Genomic DNA, 23,555 nt, shown 5'->3' with positions numbered 1-23,555 from the left:
AAAACACAAATATGATCGGTTAGATGGAGATATGCCTTCAGTAATGGTTTGCACTACTTGAGCTTCAGAATAGTGCAACGCAAATACCCAAGTATAAAACTTAATATCCTGAATGAAATCAGCTAGATTTCCATCTCGCCTTTGTACTCTAAAATAATATTTCTGGATTAATGAAGACAGGGTTCTAGCAGGGATAAAGTTAGCCAATAAGTGAGCGTGGAAGATTTCAGTGGAACTCCATGCCGGTATAGCCTTGACTATCTTGTCTCATAAGACACCAACTGTGTAGAGATTGATGATTTGTAAGATTTGAGAAAGTGACAGAACACACGCCAAAGCATGATCTTCGAATTCCACAAGAAATCAATGAAAGCAATGAAAGCTAAGAAAGCTGCTAAAGCCTGGGGAAACTACCGGAGAGGCAGCCGGAGGGTGAGGTGGTTCAAAAGCGGTATTACTATTGAAAAATGTTGGAAGGTGTTGCGGATTGCCGACAGTATTGGCTACCTGTTCAGATGGGGCAGAAGCCTGTTATTGCTCAATAGCTTCCCCACTATCTGAAGACTTATGGGGGTCATCTTCCGTATTCATGCTTAGTGGGTCAAGATAGTCACTCCTCCCACTAACAAACCCAAACAACAATTGGTTCACTTTGCTAGACAGCTCAATAATATCTTGGCACAAGGAGTTAGCTATACTGGAATGTTCTTCACTAAGCTTGAGACATAACAGATATTCCACTCTATTACAAAACTGAAACGGCCCAGCCTGAACACGTTTAATTTGGTTACCGTAGGGTTCACCTCCTTCAAAAAAACTAACAACAGACGCAAGATGACCAATATGGGTGGTGGTCGTTGATAAAGCCTCACCAATTTCCTTCTCACCATAACTGGGAATAAAAATTTGTAAATCTAAATAGTCCTTTATTCTATACGCATCTGTCGCAACCAGACTGAACTTTTGTAATAGGTAATTCATAAATGTTCTTCTTCTTGCGCAAAGATCAAGGAGCAATAACCTCTCTACGGCCAAACATAATTAGTGGAATTTTGAAAAAATTTAAATAAATCGGAAAACAGGAACATTTCTAATGTTCAAATCCAGAATTTAGAAAAGGAATTCAAAAGGGCCATTGTTCTTGCCCATTCAACCGCGCTATGAAACCACTTGTTACGGAGTTTCCGTGGCACTCAGAGAATATGGAAGTGCCTGGGATGAATAGCTGGACAATGAATTACTTAGAGCAACTTTTAAGATAACAAATTTGAAAATTTTATTTCTTTCCTTTTTCCTAGTTTAAAATTGATAGATAGAGAATATGAAAAAATAACACGCCAATAGAACAGCTTGTTAATGAGCTCGTCATCTCTATCTATAAGAGGGACTTAGAAATCCAAATATCAGGTACAAAATATGAGATAATTATCAATTAGTTCATTTACATAGAAAAGAGCATAATTGCTCTTGGAAAGTACAAATGTCTCATAAGAGCACAGTGTTTGGTCCAAGAAGTTACACTAGTCACCAGTAGAAGCTCCAAACACCATACGCTAGCCTCGCAGAGGCAATCACTTTCCTTTGATATACAGGAATTACATTAGAGCACATCGGGTGACCTCACTTTAAAATGTTCATCAGTTTATCCACATTAGCATTGATCACTGTTCCAGAAATGGAGCCAAAATCGAAGAAACAAATACCTTAAGTGTAATACAGGAAAAAGAGAGGCGTAATTGCCAATTCTACCTGGCCTTAATAGTAAAAATAAAAGGTTGTACATAACCAGCGATAAACAAATTGCAAGGAGGCGAAACACCTGCTCTCCTTCTATAAATTGTTAAAACCCTAAACCCCCTGTGGGTGGGGGCGGTAGAATAACACCCACGGTATCCCCTGCCTGTCGTAAGAGGCGACGTAAAGGGGCCTCAGTGGCTCTGAACTTTGGAGCGTGGGTTGGCGACCAGGGGGCCCCTAGCTGAGTCCTGGCATTGCTTCCACTTACTTGTGCCTGGCTCCTCATTTTCATCTATCCTATCCGACCTCTCTTGGTCAACTCTTGTTCTTTTCCGACCCCGACGCTATTAGGTTTGCGAGGGCTAGGGAGTCTTTCATTTTCACGCCCTTCATGGCCCTTGTCTTCCTTTGGCCGATACCTTCATTTTTCGAAGTGTCGGACCCCTTCCAGTTTTTCTCTCTGATTAGTGTTATATAGAGGATGGTTACCTAGTTGTACTTCCTCTTAAAACAATAATCACTACCACCATCACCTTAAAACCCTAAATGGGTTTGCGGCCCGAAGGTAAAGAGGGTGACCGGGGTGACTACTTGAGAAACATTGATGCCAAAACAAGATTTACGAAATTTAGAGTTTTTGAAAAACTTTAGTCACCCCATGCAAGGTTGAATGGGAAACGACAGAGGGTAATCACTCTTTGTTCCCTTACATTACATATTTCTCAGTAGGGAATTGAACAGAGTTCACAGACTTGCCGAAAATTCTACCTTTAAGCTACCAGTTTTTACAAAATTACATTAAAAGGAAAGAGGTTGAAACCTTCCCCTCAAACTATCTGCAGGAACTGTCACATGTTCAGGTAAAATCTACCGTTACCTTGAGCCATTGGATCTTCCTCACGCAGGCGCCGCCCCTGCCTCCATAGGTTACGTCGCACTCCCAAAGTACTGGAGCGATTCAGCCAATACGACCCTAAAGTGTCCTGCTTTTATAGAACCACAAGAACTCTTTACTGATAGGCTGGATTCTTATACACATGCCCGGGTTTAATTGGCTAGTGAAAATACAGTATTTCCAAGTTTTTGATAGGTTGATTACAATCGAAGAGAAACCAGCTGAAGTGTTGACAGCTCCGATAAACATAAAAAAGAAAAAAAAGCACTCCTAAGAACCAGGTTTAGAAAATTCAAAAATAAATATTCCTCTATACAATAGTTAGAGTTTAGCCCGATAGAGGGAGCAAATGAATCGGGGATAGAGACATCTAACTATAGAAGACAAAGGAGTTCACAAGTTCAAGTTAGTTTACACAGTTTGCCTTAGAGAAGGCGCTAAGTTTAACTTCCTGGGGGAGGGTGCACCCATGGTACAATATCAATCAACGTCATAATAAATAAGTCTACAACAATTCGCTTCACACATAATTAACAGTTAATACAAATCTTTTGTTATAAATTTCAAATACTTATAATTTGTGAGATGTTTGAATATGTGCCTGCTGACGCGTTCTTTCATAGTATTCACTCTCCACACATTCCATTCCTTTGCTGGTTTTTTCATCAGAATGCATTCTCCTTACATCTTTATATTTTCCACCTTCTTGTACATCATCTTGATTATGTTCCCTGTGCAATATTCAGATAGCTTGTAGAATGGTGTACATCTTGTGCCACAACTGGCTTACAGTACTGTAGAGACTGGTCACTTGTTCTGTCAGCTGATATGTTTCTTACAGGTATTATGAACAGCTTTCTGAACGCTACACCATTCAGAGTCCTCAGCCGGCTATCGTACTGCATGTACCTGACTCACGTGGTCGTCTACATGTTCATCAGTTCAAGAATACGAAGTCCTCTCTGGCTAGACGAATTTCAATTGGTAAGTTTCCCCTCATTCATTGAGATTTACAGATACAGGCACCTAGCTGTGCACTACCCCATCCACTCCTACAGTCAATTAATTTCAGGGTATCCGTTTTCTGGAAAACAGATAAAAATGGCAAAGCACAGGGGAACAAAAATGAAGAAAAAGCAGAAAAATCACTTGTCATGACAAAATTTTATTTTTAACACTCCAGTGGTCATGCGAAGAAAGGTCACGTCAGTGGCCGTGCGGATCACAATTGTGATCCGTACTTTCTTTGTAATATAAGGCTATTCAGTGCTATTTATTCAATGAATATGATTATGCATTGTGAAAATAACTCTATTTCCTGTACAATGTAATATAATTATGCATGCATTTATAAACAATCCCTGAATAATTACCGGACATTGTGATTTGTCTCACTTACTCCCCCCATAAGGTACCTCACTGTCTGGTTCATTCAGCCATCAATTTATATTCTCATAGTCATCCATTTTGTACTTAAATACCAAAAATTAATATAAACGCATGAAACGGAGTAGATATATGCACATGAACTGAGATTAGACACCGTAATAAGAAAACAAACAAAGTCACGCTAGTGGTCGCACGGATTACAGTTGTGATCCACAAGAATAAATTGCTTTCTAACGCAACAACCATCAATCAAGATAAGCAGACTACTGCGTTATAAGAGAGTGGATAAGGCGCGAGGAAGGTACACAGATGCTTAAGGTCAACAGTTATACCAAAAAACAGAAGCGAAAAGAACTAAACGTTTGGATCACTATTGTTATTCGCGCGACTACTGGAGTGTTAAGCCTGCAACCAAACAGAATGGTGAGTGAGACAGACATGTAGAATTATTCATCACTGAAAGTCATTGTTAAAAATCTAAGGTCGTCTTGTCAATACAATAAGAATGTAATCTATATCAATAGAAGAAGCCAAAAACCAAACAGCGTGGAGATCGCCTAACAAATTATTGGGTGAATTTCTGATTGAGAATGTTGCGATCAGCTATGACAGTTCCAGGGATATTCAAGATGTACATGTGGCCCGAGGGGCCAACTTAACAACTTAACAAAAGTTAAGATGAAAATAACACCAGAAAGGAGAAGAAATGGTGGAAGAAGAATTGCAAGGTACTGAATATAAGATCTAAAGCTCAATCAACAGAACTTGAACGAATACCAGAGCAGAATAAACAGGATTCAAAGCCACAGTTGGTCTGACATGGCAACATCAATACAAGAAGTCGCGGAACACGCGATCTTACGAAGTAAAAAGAAGAAACATCCATGGTGGAACAAAGTTTGCGAGGATTCACTACCAAAAAAGAGCTGAAACATGGAAGAAATGGAATGAAACAAAAAGGTCAGAAGACTAGGAGGCATTCAAAGCACAAAGGGAAACAACTTCCAAAGTCATAAGAGGCGAAAACAAATACTACGATACACAATAAGTAAAGAGAAGAAGATTCCATGAAAAATAATACATGTAATTTCTACCAAACGTCCAGGAGCCAGTTAACAAAATACTAAAGAAGAAGAACCTCAAATGAACTATGCTTAGCGTGGTCCCTAATAGACCTATCTAAAGACAAGAAGAAGAATAGAATGTTCATTTTAAAATGCCCAGTGTTTTAAAACCTGTCCATGTAATTTACATAAAATAGAGATACTTATCATTATGGATTTTGCCTCGCTATTGAGGGAAGGATGATTACGGAAAAGCGAAATTATCACAGATAAATTCTACAAAATACTAAACCACCAACTCTCTTATTCAAAGATGACAAAGGAAAACGAATCACTGGAAATGAAGAGAATTGTCAGCACCTTGCAAATTATTTCCAGCTACTTCTGAACTGTAACAAACCTGAAGAAACTCTGACATTTGAGAAACCCAACAACAAAATACTGGACTCTAATCCACCAAACTAAGATGACATCAGGGGAATAATGAAAATACTGAAAAACAACAAGACGTCAGGTCATGATTCAATATGGTTTTCCGTGGTTTCCCATTTTCACACCAGGCAAATGCTGGGGCTGTACCTTAATTAAGGCCACGACCGCACTTCTTTCCATCAGCCCAGTACTTCTTCATCCTTTCTGAATGGACTGCTTTGCTTTCCAGTGGCCATGTGTTGCCGGTCCGTTTTCTGCTCATTCGATCTTGGAACCCTTAATTTTGTTCTCTCTCTTGGTATTCATTTAATGTGTCCATAGAAGCAAAGTCTATATTGTCGGTCCTTTTGTATAGTTTCTCATTTGGTCACAGTCTAAATTCTTGTCCCACTTTCTAGGCCCTAGTATATTCCTCAAAATTTTTTCTCAATGTTCTCTAGCAATCCTTTCCTGTTCCATGGAATGCATTCGAATGCATGCAATCTTTCTGGCTTTATCACAGTGTTGTAACGTCGGGGTTCCATGGAATGCATTCGAATGCATGCAATCTTTCTGGCTTTATCACAGTGTTGTAACGTCGGGGTTTCGCAGTGATTGAGATCGATTTTTGTTATAGACATTTCGACATCAATGGTATGCTGTTTCCATCTTACTTGCCCTGTTCTGTAACGCTTTTCCCGGTAGTCCTGTTGGGGTTATCCACTCTCCTAGGTATTTAAACTTCTGCACTATTCTAACTGTTCCATACTTAGTGACAATGGTCTTTCGGGTCATTTTAGCTCTGAATCACTAGTTCTGTTTTTTCAAACGATATCGCTCGAAACGTTTCAATCTGTACCTTAGCAGTTTCTGCGTCTTCTGCCAGAAGTGCCATATCATCTGCGAACGCTAGACAGTCAATTTTGGTTCTAGGTCTCCCCAGTATTATTCCATTTTTCACCCCTAATCCTGACAATCTCTCCCTCCACTCTCTGATCACTTTTTCAAGTATAACACTGAACAGGAGTGATGACATTCCGTCGCCTTGTCGGACACCTGTTTCAATTTTAAACGGTTTTGACAATGTACACGTAAACATTACTCGTGATGTAGTATCATTGATGGTTTCCTTGATTAAATTTTTAGTTTTCAAACCAAACAAAACCAAACCCCATAGCACTACAGCCCTTGAAGGGCCTTGGTCTACCAAGCGACCGATGCTCAGCCCGAAGGCATGCAGATTACGAGGTGTCGTGTGGTCAGCACGACGAATCCTCTCGGTCGTTATTCTTGGCTTTCTAGACCGGCGCTGCTATCTCACCGTCAGATAGGTCCTCAATTCTAATCACGTAGGCTGAGTGGACCTCGAACCAGCCCTCAGGCTCAGGTAAAAGTCCCTGATCTGGCCGGGAATCGAACCCGGAGCCTCCGGGTAAGAGGCAGGCACGCTACCCATACACCACGGGGCCGGCTTTTAGTTTTTTTATCTACCCCAAATTCCTCCAAGGTGCTTATCAAGGTAGTTCTGTGGACTGAATCGTACCCTTTCTTGAAGTCAACAAATACAATCGCTAAGTTCTTGGCTGCGAGTGCGCGCAGTTGCATTATGGAGTTCAATTTGAAAATTTGTTCACTGCATGATCTTCCTTTCCGGAATCCTGCCTGGTATTAGCTCAGTTCTTTTTCTATTATCTCCTGAATCCTATTTTGTAATGCCTTAGATGAGATCTTAGAAGAAACTGGTGGTAATGATATTCCTCTGTAATTATTAACATTTGTTCTCTCTCCTTTTGTATACAGGGGGTGTATTAATGCAGTTTTCCATTCTTTTGGGATACTCTCTGTCCGCCGAATTCCCTCAATCAGTGCTTCTAGTTGAGTCACTATGTGTTCTCCAGCATACTTCAATAACTCTGCGACTATTGAATCATGCTTTTTTTTTTTTTGCTATGGGCTTTACGTCGCACCGACACAGATAGGTCTTATGGCGACGATGGGACAGGAAAGGCCTAGGAGTTGGAAGGAAGCGGTCGTGGCCTTAATTAAGGTACAGCCCCAGCATTTGCCTGGTGTGAAAATGGGAAACCACGGAAAACCATATTGAATCATGACCTGACGTCTTGTTGTTTTTCAGTATTTTCATTAATCCCCTAATGTCATCTTAGTTTGGTGGATTAGAGTCCAGTATTTTGTTGTTGGTTTTCTCAAATGTCAGAGTTTCTTCAGGTTTGTTACAGTTCAGAAGTAGCTGGAAATAATTTGCAAGGTGCTGACAATTCTCTTCATTTCCAGTGATTCGATTTCCTTTGTCATCTTTGAATAAGAGAGTTGGTGGTTTAGTATTTTGTTAACTGGCTCCTGGACGTTTGGTAGAAATTACATGTATTATTTTTCATGGAATCTTCTTCTCTTTAGTTATTGTGTATCGTAGTATTTGTTTTCGCCTCTTATGACTTTGGAAGTTGTTTCCCTTTGTGCTTTGAATGCCTCCTACTCTTATGGCGACGATGGGACAGGAAAGGGCTAGGAATGGGAGGGAAGCGGCCGTGGCCTTAATTAAGGTACAGCCCCAGCATTTGCCTGGTGTGAAAATGGGAATCCACGGAAAACCATCTTCAGGGCTGCCGACGGTGGGATTCTAACCCGCTATCTCCCGAATACTGGATACTGGTCGCACTTAAGCGACTGCAGCTATCGAGCTCGGTCATTAGTTTCCTTATGTATAAATTAGTTCCCTACTTTGTATATGCAACACTCTACCATTGCGTTTCATTAGCGTTAGGTTAAACAACGAAACTGGACAACTACTCTCGCCTGTGTCCAAGAAGTTAGTCTCGTGCGCGTTCTGAGACAAACACGCATTCGGCACGGTCCTCTCAGCGCTCATCACCCCTCTCCCACCGCCGCTCTGAAACGACTGACTGCAGAGCTACCTGCCGTTATTTGTACTGTTCGCTGTGATATGGGCCCGCCTTTCAAAACATACATTCACGGCCCCTCAAATAAAATGTAAAACCTATGAATAAATAATATAAATGTAATTTATAGCAAGTAGAACTTATGCAATATATTGTCAAATTATACGAGGGCAAGTCAATAAGGATCTGCAATAAATTTGAATAATTTAATGCAAAAAGAGTATACACTTTTAATTGATATTGTACCGGGCGGTACACCTCCACGCCGCTAATTCAAACATTGCGCCAGTTGAAACTCCTCTACTGAAGTAAGCCTGAACTTTAACAACCATTTTAATTATAAATTTTCTCTGAAGATGTCGCTATTGTAAATTTTGAAGAGTTCTGAACTGTGTCTTTTTCGATTTATATTTGTTTGCTCTGTAGTAAGAAGTGTGAACATTCTCTTCTAGATGGCACTACTGAAGAAGTACAATTGTGCACCCTAGTGCGAAGTGAAGGAACTGTTTTTTGAGAAATTTTGTGTTCATAAGTTTGTTCTTTGTTAAATTTCTTTCAGTCATTTTTTGGGTTGGCAGTATAACCCTTCTCTTTCCGCTTGTTTTGAATTTAGCCAATCCCGAATTTCTCTAATTAATTTTTGACCAATAACGTATGTCTTCTCCGATATGGATATGTTGCTTGATCCTAGCCAATAAAATTGAAGGGGGTGTGGGTTCTCATTCTTGAAAGGTCTCGAATGTTCCACGAGGGTATTTAAACTGCTGATTTTCTGGTCTCCGGGCCACTTCAGTAACATCTTTCCTAGTGATTATGTAGCAGGGGGCGGGAAGCGCCTCTTCCTTCGGGCAGCAGTTCTTCCATAAGGTAATGGCCTTTTAATAACTTCATTTCTTGCTAGCTCAGCAGTTTAACCCTCGGGGCAGGTTCGAAACTTTTATCATGTAACATTTCTTTAGAATGTAAAAGACACTTGGTATAAATTCCGTCTCTTTAACTACAAATCGGGATAGAGAGTGCCTAACCCTCTCGAACTCCCTCTCATATTGTTTCGAGGTGACTACGTTTTCATAACCGTTTTACTTCGCTTCATAATGTAATAAAGTTTTCCTATCGTGTCACCTCCGTAGTATGGGATTAGCCCTTGCATAAGCGGCCTAAGAGCCAAATAGGTTTTAAAAAGGTGTATTAGGAGTGCAAGGTACGCCTCCACTCAAGTTGGTATTTTGGGGCCATGTAATTGTCCTCTTTCTTTACTGAACAGGCCTCAATAGGTTGGGTATTTTTACCCCTGTTCTTGTGTGCCTGAAGGGCAGCTTAAAGGTGGAGTTTGGTGTGGCCTTTAAATAGGCTTGAATTTGGAGAGCGGGTTGCTCTTTCTTAAAGTTGATTTTCGGTGTGCCTCGAGGAGGCCTTACTGGGTAATTGGGAGCGAGTGCTCCTTGGCTTGACTGGGGTTTTCTGCCCCTTTGTTGAACATTGTAGATAGGTAAAGTTGAGCTTATAGCTCAAGGATCATGAGTATTGGGCTCGAAGCCCAAATCTTGTAACAACTGTAATTGTACCTTCTTAATTTATCGATCTGCTATGCGGAACCTGTTATATTCTGTGATTTATTTATCTTGAAAAGAAAATATAACCTTTGTTAAAGTTTTAAATTAACTTTAATTTCGTAAGTTGAGACCTATTTATCCCAGCACCATCTTTCACCTCTGCTGTTCCACAGATACCCCGGAACAAGTGGTAGCAGAGCGTGGTTGAATGGGTCTCAATTTAGCCCTTTTTGATGGCTAAATATTGCTTTTGATTTGAACTCTAAAAATTTTCTCCGTCGCTGGCATTTTTCGATTTTTTCCAAATTTGTATTCTTCTGTCATTATGTCCGGCCCTCGCGTGGTTCTCCATCCTTCCTATTTGCGTGTGTCGTGTTTGAGTCATCAGTCCATAGACTGGTTTGATGCAGCTCTCCATGCCACCCTATCATGTGCTAACCTTTTCATTTCTACGTAACTATTGCATCCTACATCTGCTCTAATCTGTTTGTCATATTCATATCTTGGTCTACCCCTATCATTCTTGCCAACTACACTTCCTTCAAAAACCACCTGAACAAGTCCTGGGTGTCTTAAGATGTGTCCTATCATTCTATCTCTTCTTCTCGTCAAATTTAGCCAAATCGATCTCCTCTCACCAATTCGATTCAGTATCTCTTCATTCGTGATTCGATCTATCCATCTCACCTTCAGCATTCTTCTGTAACACAACATTTCAAAAGCTTCTATTCTCTTTCTTTCTGAGCTAGTTATCGCCCATGTTTCACTTCCATACAATGCCACGCTCCACATAAAAGGCTTCAAAAACATCTTTCTAATTCCGATATCAATCTTTGAAGTGAGCAAATTTCTTTTCTTAAGAAAGCTCTTCCTTGCTTGTGCTAGTCTGCATTTTATGACCTCCTTACTTCTGCCATCGTTAGTTATTTTACTACCCAAGTAACAATATTCATCTACTTCCTGTAAGACTTCGTTTCCTAATCTAATATTTCCTACATCACCTGCCTTCGTTCGACTGCACACCATTACTTTTGTTTTGGACTTATTTATTTCCATCTTGTACTCCTTACCCAAGACTTCATCCATACCATTCAGCAACTTCTCGAGATCTTCTGCAGTCTCAGATAAAATAACAATATCATCGGGAAATCTCAAGCTTTTGATTTCCTCTCCCTGGACTGTGATTCCCTTTCCAAATTTCTCTTTGAATTCCTTTACTGCCTGTTCTATGTAAACATTGAAAAGGAGAGGGGACAAACTGCAGCCTTGCCTCACTCCTTTCTGGATTGCTGCTTCTTTTTCAAAGCCTTCGATTCTTATCACTGCAGACTGATTTTTATACAGATTGTAGATAATTCTTCGTTCTCGGTATCTGATCCCTATCATCTTCAGAATCATAAATAGCTTGGTCCAATCAACATTATCGAATGCCTTTACTAGGTCTACGAATGCCATGTACGTGGGCTTGTCCTTCTTGATTCGATCCTCTAAGATCAGACGTAAAGTCAGTATTGCTTCACGTGTGCCTACATTTCTTCTGAAGCCAAATTGATCTTCTCCCAACTCAGCTTCAACTTGTTTTTCCATTCTTCTGTAAACAATACGTGTTAAAATTTTGCAGCCATGAGATATTAAACTAATGGTGCGGTAGTTTTCACACCTGTCAGCACCGGCTTTCTTGGAAATAGGTATAACAGCATTCTTCCGAAAATCGGATGGGACTTCTCCTGTCTCATACATCTTGCACACTAAATGAAATAACCTTACCATGCTGGTTTCTCCTAACGCAGTTAGTAATTCAGAGGGAATGTCATCAATTCCAGATGCCTTGTTCCTATTTAGGTCACTCACAGCTCTGTCAAACTCTGACCTCAAAATTGGGACTCCCATTTCATCAGCATCAACAGCCTCTACATGTACCAGAACCAAATTATCTACATCGTTACCTTGGAACAACTGTTGGATATGCTCCTGCCATCTTTCTGCTTTGTCTTCTTTCCCTAGAAGTGGCTTTCCATCTGAGCTCTTAATATTCATGCACCTAGATTTCCTTTCTCCAAAGGTTTCCTTGATTTTCCTGTACGCAGCATCTACCTTTGCCAGGACCATACAGCCTTCGACATCCTTGCACTTCTCCTTCAGCCATTCTCCCTTAGCTACCTTGCACTTTCTATCCACTTCATTCTTTAATCCCCTGTATTCATTTCTGCCCTCTTCATTTCTAGCATTCTTGTATTTTCGTCGTTCATCAATCAGGTCTAGTATCTCCTGAGTTATCCACTGATTCTTAGTTGATCTTTTCTTCCTTCCTAACATTTCTTCAGCAGCTCCACTGACTTCATTTTACATGACTCTCCACTCTTACTCTACTTTGTTTCCTTCGGCCTTTTCATTTAGTTCTTGTGCAACATGTTCCTTGAAACAATCCCTCATACTCTTTTCTTTCAACTTGTCTAGATCCCATCTTTTTGCATTCTTTCCTTTCTTCAATTTCTTCAACTTCAGATGTCATTTCATGACCAACAAGTTGTGGTCAGAGTCCACGTCTGCTCCTGGGAAAGTTTTGGAATCCAACACCTGGTTTCTGAATCTCTGCCTAATCATAATGAAGTCTATTTGATACCTTCCAGTGTCTCCAGGTCTCGTCCACGTATACAGCCGTCGTTTGTGGTGTCTGAACCAAGTATTGGCGAGGACTAAATTATGATCAGTGCAGAATTCAACCAGCCGACTTCCTCTTTCGTTCCTTTGTCCCAATCCAAATTCTCCTACTGTGCTACCTTCTCTTCCTTGGCCTACCACTGCATTCCAGTCTCCCATCACAATCCTCATATATTCTTTCAATTTCTTCGTCATCCGCTGAACTAGTAGGCATATAGACCTGCACTATTGTGGTGGGCATTGGTTTGGTGTCTATCTTGGCGACAATAATTCTTTCACTATGCTGGTCGTAGTAGCTTATCCGCTGCCCTATTTTCTTATTCATTATTAAACCAACTCCTGCATTTCCCCTGTTTGATTTCGTGTTGATAATTCGGTAGTCGCCTGACCAAAAATCATGTTCTTCCTGCCAACGTACTTCACTTATACCAACTACATCTAACTTTAGCCTATCCATCTCCCTTTTCAGATTCTCTAACCTACCACAACGATTCAAACTTCTAACATTCCACGCTCCGACTCGCAGAATGTCAGTATCCATCTTCCTGATGATCGCCCCCTCTCGTGTAGTCCCCACCCGGAGATCCGAATGGGGGACTAGTTTACCTCCGGAATATTTTACCCGGGAGGAAGCCATCATCAGTACATCCTTCATACAGAGAGAGCTGCATGTCCTCGGGAGGTAGTTACGGCTGTAGTTTCCCGTTGCTTTCAGCCGTGTAGCAGTATCAACACAGCTAAACCATGTTGAGTATTATTACAAGGCCGTATCAGTCAATCATCTAGACTGCCGCCCTTGCAACTACCGAAAGGCTGCTACCCCCCCCCCCTTCGATGAGCCATTCGTTAGTCTGGTCTCTCAACAGATACCCATCCGATATGGTTGCACCTGCGGCTCGGCTATCTGCATCATTGGGACACGCAAGCCTCCCCACCGCGGCAAGGTCACATGGTTCGCAGAGGAGGCGTAAAGAAGAATTAATTTATGAACTAGCTCTCCGAAACGTTCAATCTGGAGGCACGGTTGCGTTGGATGCTAATAAACTTAAAGATTCCCTTCAGTTGCCTATTACCACCCCAACGTTGGGAGAGAAAGAAATTGACGATGCTCTCTCCACGATGAATGACAATACTACTGAGCTAGCATCAGTAGTTAGTTTTTTTGAAGAGGGGAACCCATCCCCTAACCAACTTAAACGTGTGCAAGCTCGACTATTTCATTTTTATAATAGGCTTAATGATCTATTGTCTCTCAAGTTGAGTGACATTCAGGTAAAGGAGGCTAGTGCCCTCATTGAAAACATTTCTAAATTGTCCAGTACTGTTGGTCACTTGTTATCGTGGGTAATGCCTCCCAAACTGACCCGCCCCTGGCGGTAAACACTGTTAGCGAGGAAACTTCTTCCAAAGGGGAAGAAAATGGAACATCAACAGTTACTCAAAAAACCACTCCCCCATTAGAAACTGAGTCCGATCGTCGCACGTCCATTCCACCCTTTGTGTTAAATAGGGCACCTTCGGAATCGGCGTCTCCGCCACTTAGGCCTCTTTCTACTATGTCACCCGGTTTCAGCAGTTTACCCCATCCATTAGCTATGTTACTTAGAGGTATTTCCAAGTTTTCTGTTAACTCCACTACCGATGTCATTGCTTTATTAAGGTTTTTAGTTGAATTCCAAAATCATGCCCTTGTTTTTTCTCTGTCTCCGTGTCAAATCCTTCAGATAATTTACCCTTATTCCATTGGTGTTCTCTCCGACAAGATAGTTAGGGCAATCGCTGAACAGTCATCCATAGAAGACTTCCATGCCCATCTGTTGGCAAATTTTATCCCCGCTCGAGCTAGGTCATCGCTCATTCAAAAGTACTACTACCGAGTACAATGGTTGGATGACAATCTGGCAAACTTCATCCAAGACATCAAGTTTTACACTAGGGTGTTTGCCCTACATTTCCCTGAAGATCAAATTGTTCAGGCTATTGTAGAAGGGATTTCACCACCTTACAGATCATACTTGTGTTTTGCATCGCGTCCGCAAACTTTCGCTGAGCTAGAGGCTATGGCTGTCTCAGCCGAAGGAGTCAGATACGCCGATACCTTGCGTGTCGCAAATGAACCCCCTCCATCCTCTAGTAGTTTTCGGCCTCCACCTCGCCGACCCATCACACCCCGTAAATGTTACGCTTGCGGGTCGCCTGACCATCTTCGCAATAAATGTCCATTGATCAAATCTAGTAGGACAAATAATGGAGCAAGTTCATCCCAAGGTTGCTTTAAATGCGGCGCGTTTTCACATATTGCCAAGAGCTGCCCTAATGCTAACAGCGCTTCCTCCTGCTCAACTTCTGGTGCAACTTCCACCAAGGCCACTAATAATAAGTGACTAGGGGCTTCGGCTGAGTCGGCGAACCCTTCTTCTCGAGGCTCAGCCCCAAGTAATCATGTCGATATTTCAGGGAAAACTCTGTCTTCAAATTTATCTTTTGAAGGTCCCAATAATGTCTTAGGATTGCGGCGGATACCCCCGCACCTGTTCCTTTTCTCAAAATTGAATTAAATAATGAACCTGTAACAGCTTTATTAGATTCAGGCAGTGTGTGTTCTATTATTTCGGCTGAATGGTATTCCAAATTGAAAACTGTTTGTAAACTTCCTGATTATTGCTCATCTTCAGTTCAATATGTTTCGGCTAATTCTTCTCCATTAGAAATTTTAGGTTTTTTATATGCCAAAATTCAGATTTATAAATTTACTTCGAAAGTTAAATTGTTTGTGGCCAAGCACTTGTCTTGCCCCATTATATTGGGAGCCGACTTCATGTCCCATATTGGTCTAGTGCTCGATCTTCAAAGTAAGTCGTGCACATTCAAATTTGCTTCTAATTGTAAAATCCCCTTATTGAAATGTAATTCTGTGTCGTGTTCATCTGTTTCGCCTACCCAGGATGAGATGTTGTTTGATCTTAGACATCCACCTGAGGAGCAGGCTGATAGTATTCGTAAGCTGTGTCAGTCGTTTCCAGAGGTTTCCTCGGATACTCTTGGTGTTACTGACCTTATTGAATACAAAATTGAGGTCACGGATTCGATTCCTGTCCGTTTTCCACCTTATAGGCTATCTCTACCTAAAATGAAGGCATTCAAAGAAATCATCGATCAAATGTTAAAGGATGGTATTATTCGGCCCTCTAAGTCGGCGTATTCTTCTCCTATTTTTCTAGTCCCGAAACCCCAAGGTGGCTTCAGGCCTGTGATTGGTTATAGGGCTGTCAATCGGAAGGTGGTGTTACAATCTGTGCCCCTTCCAGACCTTCACTCTTGTTTTTCATGGTTTCGGAAGGCTACGTTCTTTACCATCTTGGATCTGAATCAGGCTTATAATCAAATTCCCCTGGCTGAAGAATCTAAACATCTTACAGCGTTTGCCACGGATTGGAATTTGTATGAATACAACCGCGTACCTTTCGGGCTCCCCACGGGAGCAGCTGTGCTTTCGAGGCTACTAGACAGGGTCTTCTCCGACATTAAGTTTGAGTACTTGTACCACTATCATGATGATGTCGTCGTATTTTCGGAGACCTTCGAAGAACATCTAGATCATCTGAAAGAAGTTCTCAATCGCCTTCGGAAGGCTGTGTTAACGGTGAAGTTGTCCAAGGTCGCCTTCGCTAAGCCTTCCATGTCATTCCTAGGGCATATTGTGTCGCCCGATGGTGTTGCAGTCGATCACTCTAGAACACAGGCCATCCGTGATTTCAAGCCTCCCAAGGATATCAAAGGTATTACCAGGTTCATTGGTATGGTGAATTTCTTCAGGAAATTTATTCCACATTTCGCCAATAGAGCGGCGCCGTTGAACTTACTACGTAGGAAAGGCGTCAAATTTGAGTGGGGACCTTCTCAACAAGCCGCTTTTGAAGATCTCAAATTAGCTCTGTGTAATGCACCTGTTCTGGCTATGCCCGATTTCTCCAAGAAATTCATCGTCCAAACCGACGTGTCGTCGTCGGCGGTAGCTGCAGTCCTTCTTCAAGAGACTGAACTAGGGAGGCGACCCATCGCCTATGCCTCTAGGACTCTATCGGCTCAAGAAGCCAAGTATTCCATCTATGAGCTCGAAGGTTTGGCAGTCTTATTTGCTTTAGAAAAGTTCCGTCTCTATCTGGAACATGTCAAGTTCGACTTGGAAACTGATAACCAAGCCTTAAGCTGGGTCTTAGGTAGGCCGCGTCGTACTGGTCGTATAGCCCGGTGGGCCATCCGAATTTCTGCCTTCCAATTTGATGTTAGGCAAATCAGAGGTACTGAAAATGTTGTGGCAGACGGACTAAGCCGTATGTTTTCCAATGATGTAGTGACCCACGAACTGATCGATAGTTCGTCACCTCCCGAGTCCATACGACCCGAGGTTTATGCCATTCTGACTGATGCTCCTATGTTGTTTAGGGATATTGAAAAATATCAGCGTGAAGATCCAATGCTGGCTCCCATTATCGAAACCCTTTCTTCTGGGGAACATGTCGTCCCTTATGTATTGAGGAATGGTGTTTTATGTTGCCCGTCGAGGCATGATCAAAAAATGAAAGTTGTAGTTCCAGCTGTTCTTGTACCAATGATCTTCAAGTACTATCATGAGACCCCATTAGGGGGGCATTTAGGCATCTTCAAAACCCGTGAAAAGATTCGTGAAATGATCATCTGGAAGGGTATGGACGGAGAAATCCGTGAATTGGTAAAATCTTGTAAATCACGCTGGCTTAGTAAACCTACCATGTCAACTAAGCAAGGACTTTTGTCTTCTCGTCAAGCGTCGCGCCCCATGGAACGTCTCTACATCGATTACGTAGGACCCTTCCCCCAGTCAAAGGGGAATGCCAACAAGTTCATCCTTGTATATGTAGATGGTTTTACAAGATTTTCTTGGTTATTTCCAACTAAGCTGGCTACCGCCCAGTGCACCATTACTTGTTTAAATTCCATTTTGGCTTCTTTCGGTTCGTGTCAATATATTGTGTCTGATAATGCTAAAGCTTTCACATCCAGTCTCTTTCGTAAATTCTGTTTTGACCTGTCCATATCGCATGGAACAACACCTGCTTACTATCCTCATCCATCTCTAGCGTAACGGGTCAACCGTAATTTAAGATCGGCCCTTAATGCCTATCATCACGACGATCATTCTAGGTGGGACACATCCCTGCATTGGTTAGCTTTTGCTTTGAATTCGGCGGTTCATGAATCCCATAAATTTACTCCAGCTTCTTTGATGTTCAAGTTTGTTCCAAACACGCCGCTCTCTAACCTTTGATCTCTGAGTGACATTCTACCTGAGACAATAGATCCTGATAATATTAAAGATCTTTGGAAGAAGGCTAAAGCCAATCTTAAAGTGTCTCATGAAAAGGTTAGGGAAAGATATGATCGTGGACGGAGACCCACCCATTTGAAGGTAGGCGACCAGGTTATGGTCAAGAATTTTGTTCCCGCGGGCAAGCTTGCCCCAAGATTTCATGGGCCATGTATTATTCTTGATTTCCTTACACCCGTTACTTTATTATTAAGCAATCCAGCCACCGAGAGGATATTTAGGGTTCACCTGTCGCAGGTGAAACCTGTGTAACTTCCGCGCTAACTTAGCTGGTTTTTATTTTTTTGTTACGTTTTGAAAGAATTAGGAAGGTTATATTTTTTTTGGTTTCATGTTTAGGCCTTCTGCCACTTGAATTAGGTCTCTTGTATTAAAATATTCTTTGTACAACCTCCCCCGACCAGTTAAACTGCTATCCTGTCCTCACCATGGCCATTACCATGCTCCCGTCTCCTGCTCAAACACACCAGTGGCTAATTGAAATGAAATAAACCTTCCACGCCGCTGGCTCCTCTGCCTCACCACAAAGTCTGTACCCTAAAATCATTATGGTCCAACAAAATTCTGCCGCCAAAATCTTAATGTTTCAGTGCCCCCGCAGCCGTGCGGCGCCGTTCCGCTCCTGTAGTAGAGAACGGGCCCGATCTACTCTAGTGAGGACAACCTGTGTACGGCGAGCCGGAGCCCTCCTCCCGGCCAAGGCTGATGTGCGGCGCTCTTCCGGCAACTGCCCGCGGACTGTAAACAATCGTCGCGTGTGCGGCGCGTTTCACTACTACTACCCCTCTCATAGTGCGGGAGAGCGGTATCTCAGGGTACTTGAGGGGTCCGAGCGGCCCCCTCTGGACACAAGCTGCTGCGGCTGGTCTCGCCATCAAGTAATAGGCAACTAATGTACTTAATCAGCTACATGGACATTTCATATCAACAATTACTACATTTTTCATTCAACTGGAACATCTGGTGGACTTAGAATTTTTTTTCCCTTTCAAGAATTAAAAGTTTTCTTTCGGAATTCAACTACTACAAGCATAAAGTCATTACATCTAAAGCTACTACAAAGAATTTTGAAACTGGATCCAACCAATTTAAGAAAACTTGTTTGTAAACCCTTCTGCAATTTATTTCTATATCAACATCATAACTTGGACCTTGTTTTAAAACAAAATTTGGTGTTCTTCTGTGTTACCCCTTGGAAGGACTTTTGGGGGGGAGGCTGTACCGGGCGGCACACCTCCACGCCGCTAATTTAAACATTGCGCCAGTTGAAACTCCTCTACTGGAGTAAGCCTGAACTTTAACAACCATGTTAATTCTAAATTTTCTCTGAAGATGTCGCTATTGTAAATTTTGAAGAGTTCTGAACTGTGACTTTTTCGATTTATATTTGTTTGCTCTGTAGTAAGAAGTGTGAACATTCTCTTCTAGATGGTACTACCGAAGAACTACAATTGTGCACCCTAGTGCGAAGTGAAGGAACTGTTTTTTGAGAAATTTTGTGTTCATAAGTTTGTTCTTTGTTAAATTTCTTTCAGTCATTTTTTTGGGTTGGCAGTATAACCCTTCTCTTTCCGTTTGTTTTGAATTTAGCCAATCCCGAATTTCTCTAATTAATTTTTGACCAATAACGTATGTCTTCTCCGATATGGATATGTTGCTTGATCCTAGCCAATAAAATTGAGGGGGGTGTGGGTTCTCATTCTTGAAAGGTCTCGAATGTTCCACGAGGGTATTTAAACTGCTGATTTTCTGGTCTCCGGGCCACTTCAGTAACATCTTTCCTAGTGTGATTATGTAGCAGGGGGCGCGAAGCGCCTCTTCCTTCGGGCAGCAGTTCTTCCATAAGGTAATGGCCTTTTAATAACTTCATTTCTTGCTAGCTCAGCAGTTTAACCCTCGGGGCAGGTTCGAAACTTTTATCATGTAACCTTTCTTTAAAATGTAAAAGACACTTGGTATAAATTCCGTCTCTTTAACTACAAATCGGGATAGAGAGTGCCTAACCCTCTCGAGCTCCCTCTCATATTGTTTTGAGGTGACTACGTTTTCATAACCGTTTTTCTTCGCTTCATAATATAATAAAGTTTTCCTATCGTGTCACCTCCGTAGTATGGGATTAGCCCTTGCATAAGCGGCCTAAGAGCCAAATAGGTTTTAAAAAGGTGTATTAGGAGTGCAAGGTACGCCTCCACTCAAGTTGGTATTTTGGGGCCATGTAATTGTCCTGTTTCTTTACTGAATAGGCCTCAGTAGGTTGGGTATTTTTACCCCTGTTCTTGTGTGCCTGGAGGGCAGCTTAAAGGTGGAGTTTGGTGTGGCCTTTAAATAGGCTTGAATTTGGAGAGCGGGTTGCTCTTTCTTAAAGTTGATTTTCGGTGTGCCTCGAGGAGGCCTTACTGGGTAATTGGGAGCGAGTGCTCCTTGGCTTGACTGGGGTTTTCTGCCCCTTTGTTGAACATTGTAGATAGGTAAAGTTGAGCTTATAGCTCAAGGATCATGAGTATTGGGCTCGAAGCCCAAATCTTCTAACAACTGTAATTGTACCTTCTTAATTTATCGATCTGCTATGTGGAACCTGTTATATTCTGTGATTTATTTATCTTGAAAAGAAAATATAACCTTTGTTAAAGTTTTAAATTAACTTTAATTTCGTAAGTTGAGACCTATTCATCCCAGCACCTTCTTTCACCTCTGCTGTTCCACAGATACCCCGGAACATATATCATTCTACAAAAAAGTCACTCTGCTTGTCAATGCATATGGTCCACCGTTTCACAAGCTTTCTGACACCCTCTGCAATAAAGGATTTTGGTTGTGAAGCAAGCCACGTATGCACCGCTTCCTTCAACTTGTTGATCGGAGCTGAATGGACAGCTTCTTAGAACATTTGTAAGTGGACCAAAAAGATGGTAATTCAACGGGGCGAAATCGCGACTGTACGCAGGACGCTCCCACACATCGAAACGCAGCATCTGAAGAGTTTGAGCGGCATAATGAATTTCTTGTGCCTATTTCCAACCGAGTGCAGCCCTTGTAAGGCAGACCCTCCGATGCGGGTGGGCGGCATCTGCCATGTGTATGTGACTGCGTGTTATTGTGTCGGAGGATGGGGTTATGCGTGGTGTGCGAGTTGCAGTGATGTTGAGGACAGCACAAACACCCATCCCCAGTGTCACTGGAATCAACCAATGAAGGTTAAAATCCCCGAAGAGGCCGGGAATCTAACCCGAGACTCTCTGAACTAAAGGCCAGTACGTTGACCATTCAGCCAACGATTCGGACGTTTGAGTGATGTGGGCAGCGGTATGTGGACGCGCATTGTCATGCAACGGAAGTCCTCCTTTCAACAGTCGATGTCTTCGTTTGTGGCGAATTGCAGGTTTCAGTTCACTGCTGGTTCCTTCTTTTCATGGTAATGTTCCAGGATTGGCCCTTGAGAGTCCCTAAACACTGTGAGCATCACTTTTCCTGCAGAAGTGTGACTCTTGAATTTCATTTTGACTGAGGATCCAGGATGCTTCCATTCCATACACTGACATTTGCTCTCTGGTTCGAAGTGGTGAATCTTAGCTTCATCTCCAGTGATGATCCATTTTAGAAACGTTTCACCTTCGTTAGCATGACGGTACTTTTGGTGCTGACAGATCCACACACGATTGCGCTTCTGCTCTTCATTGAATTGTTTCGGAACCCATCTCGAACACACTTTTTGAAAGTTAAGCCTGTTATGCATGATGTGAAATGCATAAGCGTGGCTAATGTGCATATGGTTTGCCATGTCATCAACAAACACTCGCCTGTTATTCAGGATCATATCAAGCACTTGTTCAATATTGGCATCGGTTACGGCTTCAAATGGACGCGCGGATCTTTCCTCATCCTTCACGCTCGTGCGAACCCTTTTGAAACTATAATCAAGGGGATTATACATTATTCTTCTTCTTCTACCACTTTTCCCACATATATGTGCGTGGCACATATGGATTTGTACCTCTTTTAGGGACGGATGCCCTTCCTGACATCAACCCTACATGGAGTGATATAATAGCTAATGCGCATTTCTGTGGCGGTGGACACAAAATACAAAGAGAAAAGTGTAGCGACAAACATAAATACACAGTCCTCGAGCTAGGAGAATTAACTCCTTATTATTAAGAAATGCACACAATTTGTGTATATATGTTTTGGCGATACATTTTACACCGAATGTTGATTGTACATATTTTAATTAAGCGGAAAAGTCTACCAGGGGTATAACTCGTTTTTTTAAGTGGCCATGTGGCAACGATCACAAGGTTGATCGCACAACTCACATATACAGCCATTCCCGGGATAGCAAAAACGCTTGTTCTTGCATACTTTGTGATGGTACCCATACACAGCTATTGAGGTCACCAGGTGTCGGAGGTCTTGATTCGTGTTGGCCCAGGATCTATTTACCATGGCTTCTGTAGTATAAAAGTCCAGCCAAATTTTTCTTCGTTTCTTTTGTCCTTCAAGGAGCAGTTTATTCGAGCTGTCGGTAGATGGGAGTCTCTTACGCAGTAAGTATTAAAATTAATTAATTAATTTAACCAGACGCGATTAAAATCCCCGACCCGGCCGGGAATCAAACGCGAGGTCCTCTGAACACAAGGTCTCAACGCTCACTATTCAGCCAAGGAGTCGGACTTTATGGATTATTCACTATTGTAAGATTATTAAAATATAATTTTGTAACAGGTTTTATTTGTTTGCCTCCGTGGTTTAAGGGCGGATCTGCTGAACTGCCATCCGTACACCACTTAGATATTCGTATATAAAATTGTTTTCATTTTTCAGTAACTAGAGAACTATAGGCCTACTCTTTAACCGATACTGAAGTCAGTTATAATAATTTATTGGATTAGAACCCAGAAAAGTATACGTACGAAATGAAATCAAAAACTGTTGAAATAAAGTTTGAAAACTATTGAACCGCACAACTGATAAGTATAAGTACACAATGTTCTAACTTCCGCGCAAAGAGAGCATGTTCGAAATTGAAATGACTGATAGTCACTACACCAAGCTATTGCTGAAATTGTACATTGTTGTCAAATAAATGTATGAGAAAAGCTAAATGGTAAGCAAATGATTGCATAATACCGTACGATCTCAGCTACACTACACATCAAGATAATATCTCCTACCTAAAATATGATATTTTGGTATCAGTTTTCCATGCTGTAATTATTTTTGAATAAATTAGTGCAGGTCTTTGGTGATGACCGTGTCGCGGTGTTGCGAGACACGGCAGTGCTGTATTACACTCAACGCAATTATAATAACAGCTGCTAGATGCAAGCACATGGCCATTCACCTTCCTACAAATTGTAAAAACTAACTATTCCGTCGTGATCTCATCTTCTGACCATTTCCGTGCAGACTGACATTAGGTTAGATACATACATATTATTTTCCTCACAATTTAATACAGTTCTTTTGAGTCAAATAAAGATAAATGTGTACAATCTGTGACAATAAAGTTCGGTGAATGAAGTCAGAACGGTCGATCCGACAACACTGGCGAACTGCCCC

General features: G+C 41.7%; 1 protein-coding gene across 1 annotated transcript in view; it reads left to right on the top strand.

The window, feature by feature from the left end:
• LOC136866642 (nose resistant to fluoxetine protein 6) overlaps positions 1-23,555 on the top strand; it is a 695,618-nt gene that overhangs the window by 653,883 nt on the left and 18,180 nt on the right. The window lies entirely within an intron of this gene.

Source organism: Anabrus simplex, chromosome 3, assembly GCF_040414725.1.
Source record: "Anabrus simplex isolate iqAnaSimp1 chromosome 3, ASM4041472v1, whole genome shotgun sequence".
In the NCBI taxonomy this organism is placed as follows: Eukaryota; Metazoa; Arthropoda; class Insecta; order Orthoptera; family Tettigoniidae; genus Anabrus; species Anabrus simplex.
Note: the sequence above shows the minus strand (reverse complement) of the source record. Positions and strands in the feature narration are given on the sequence as shown.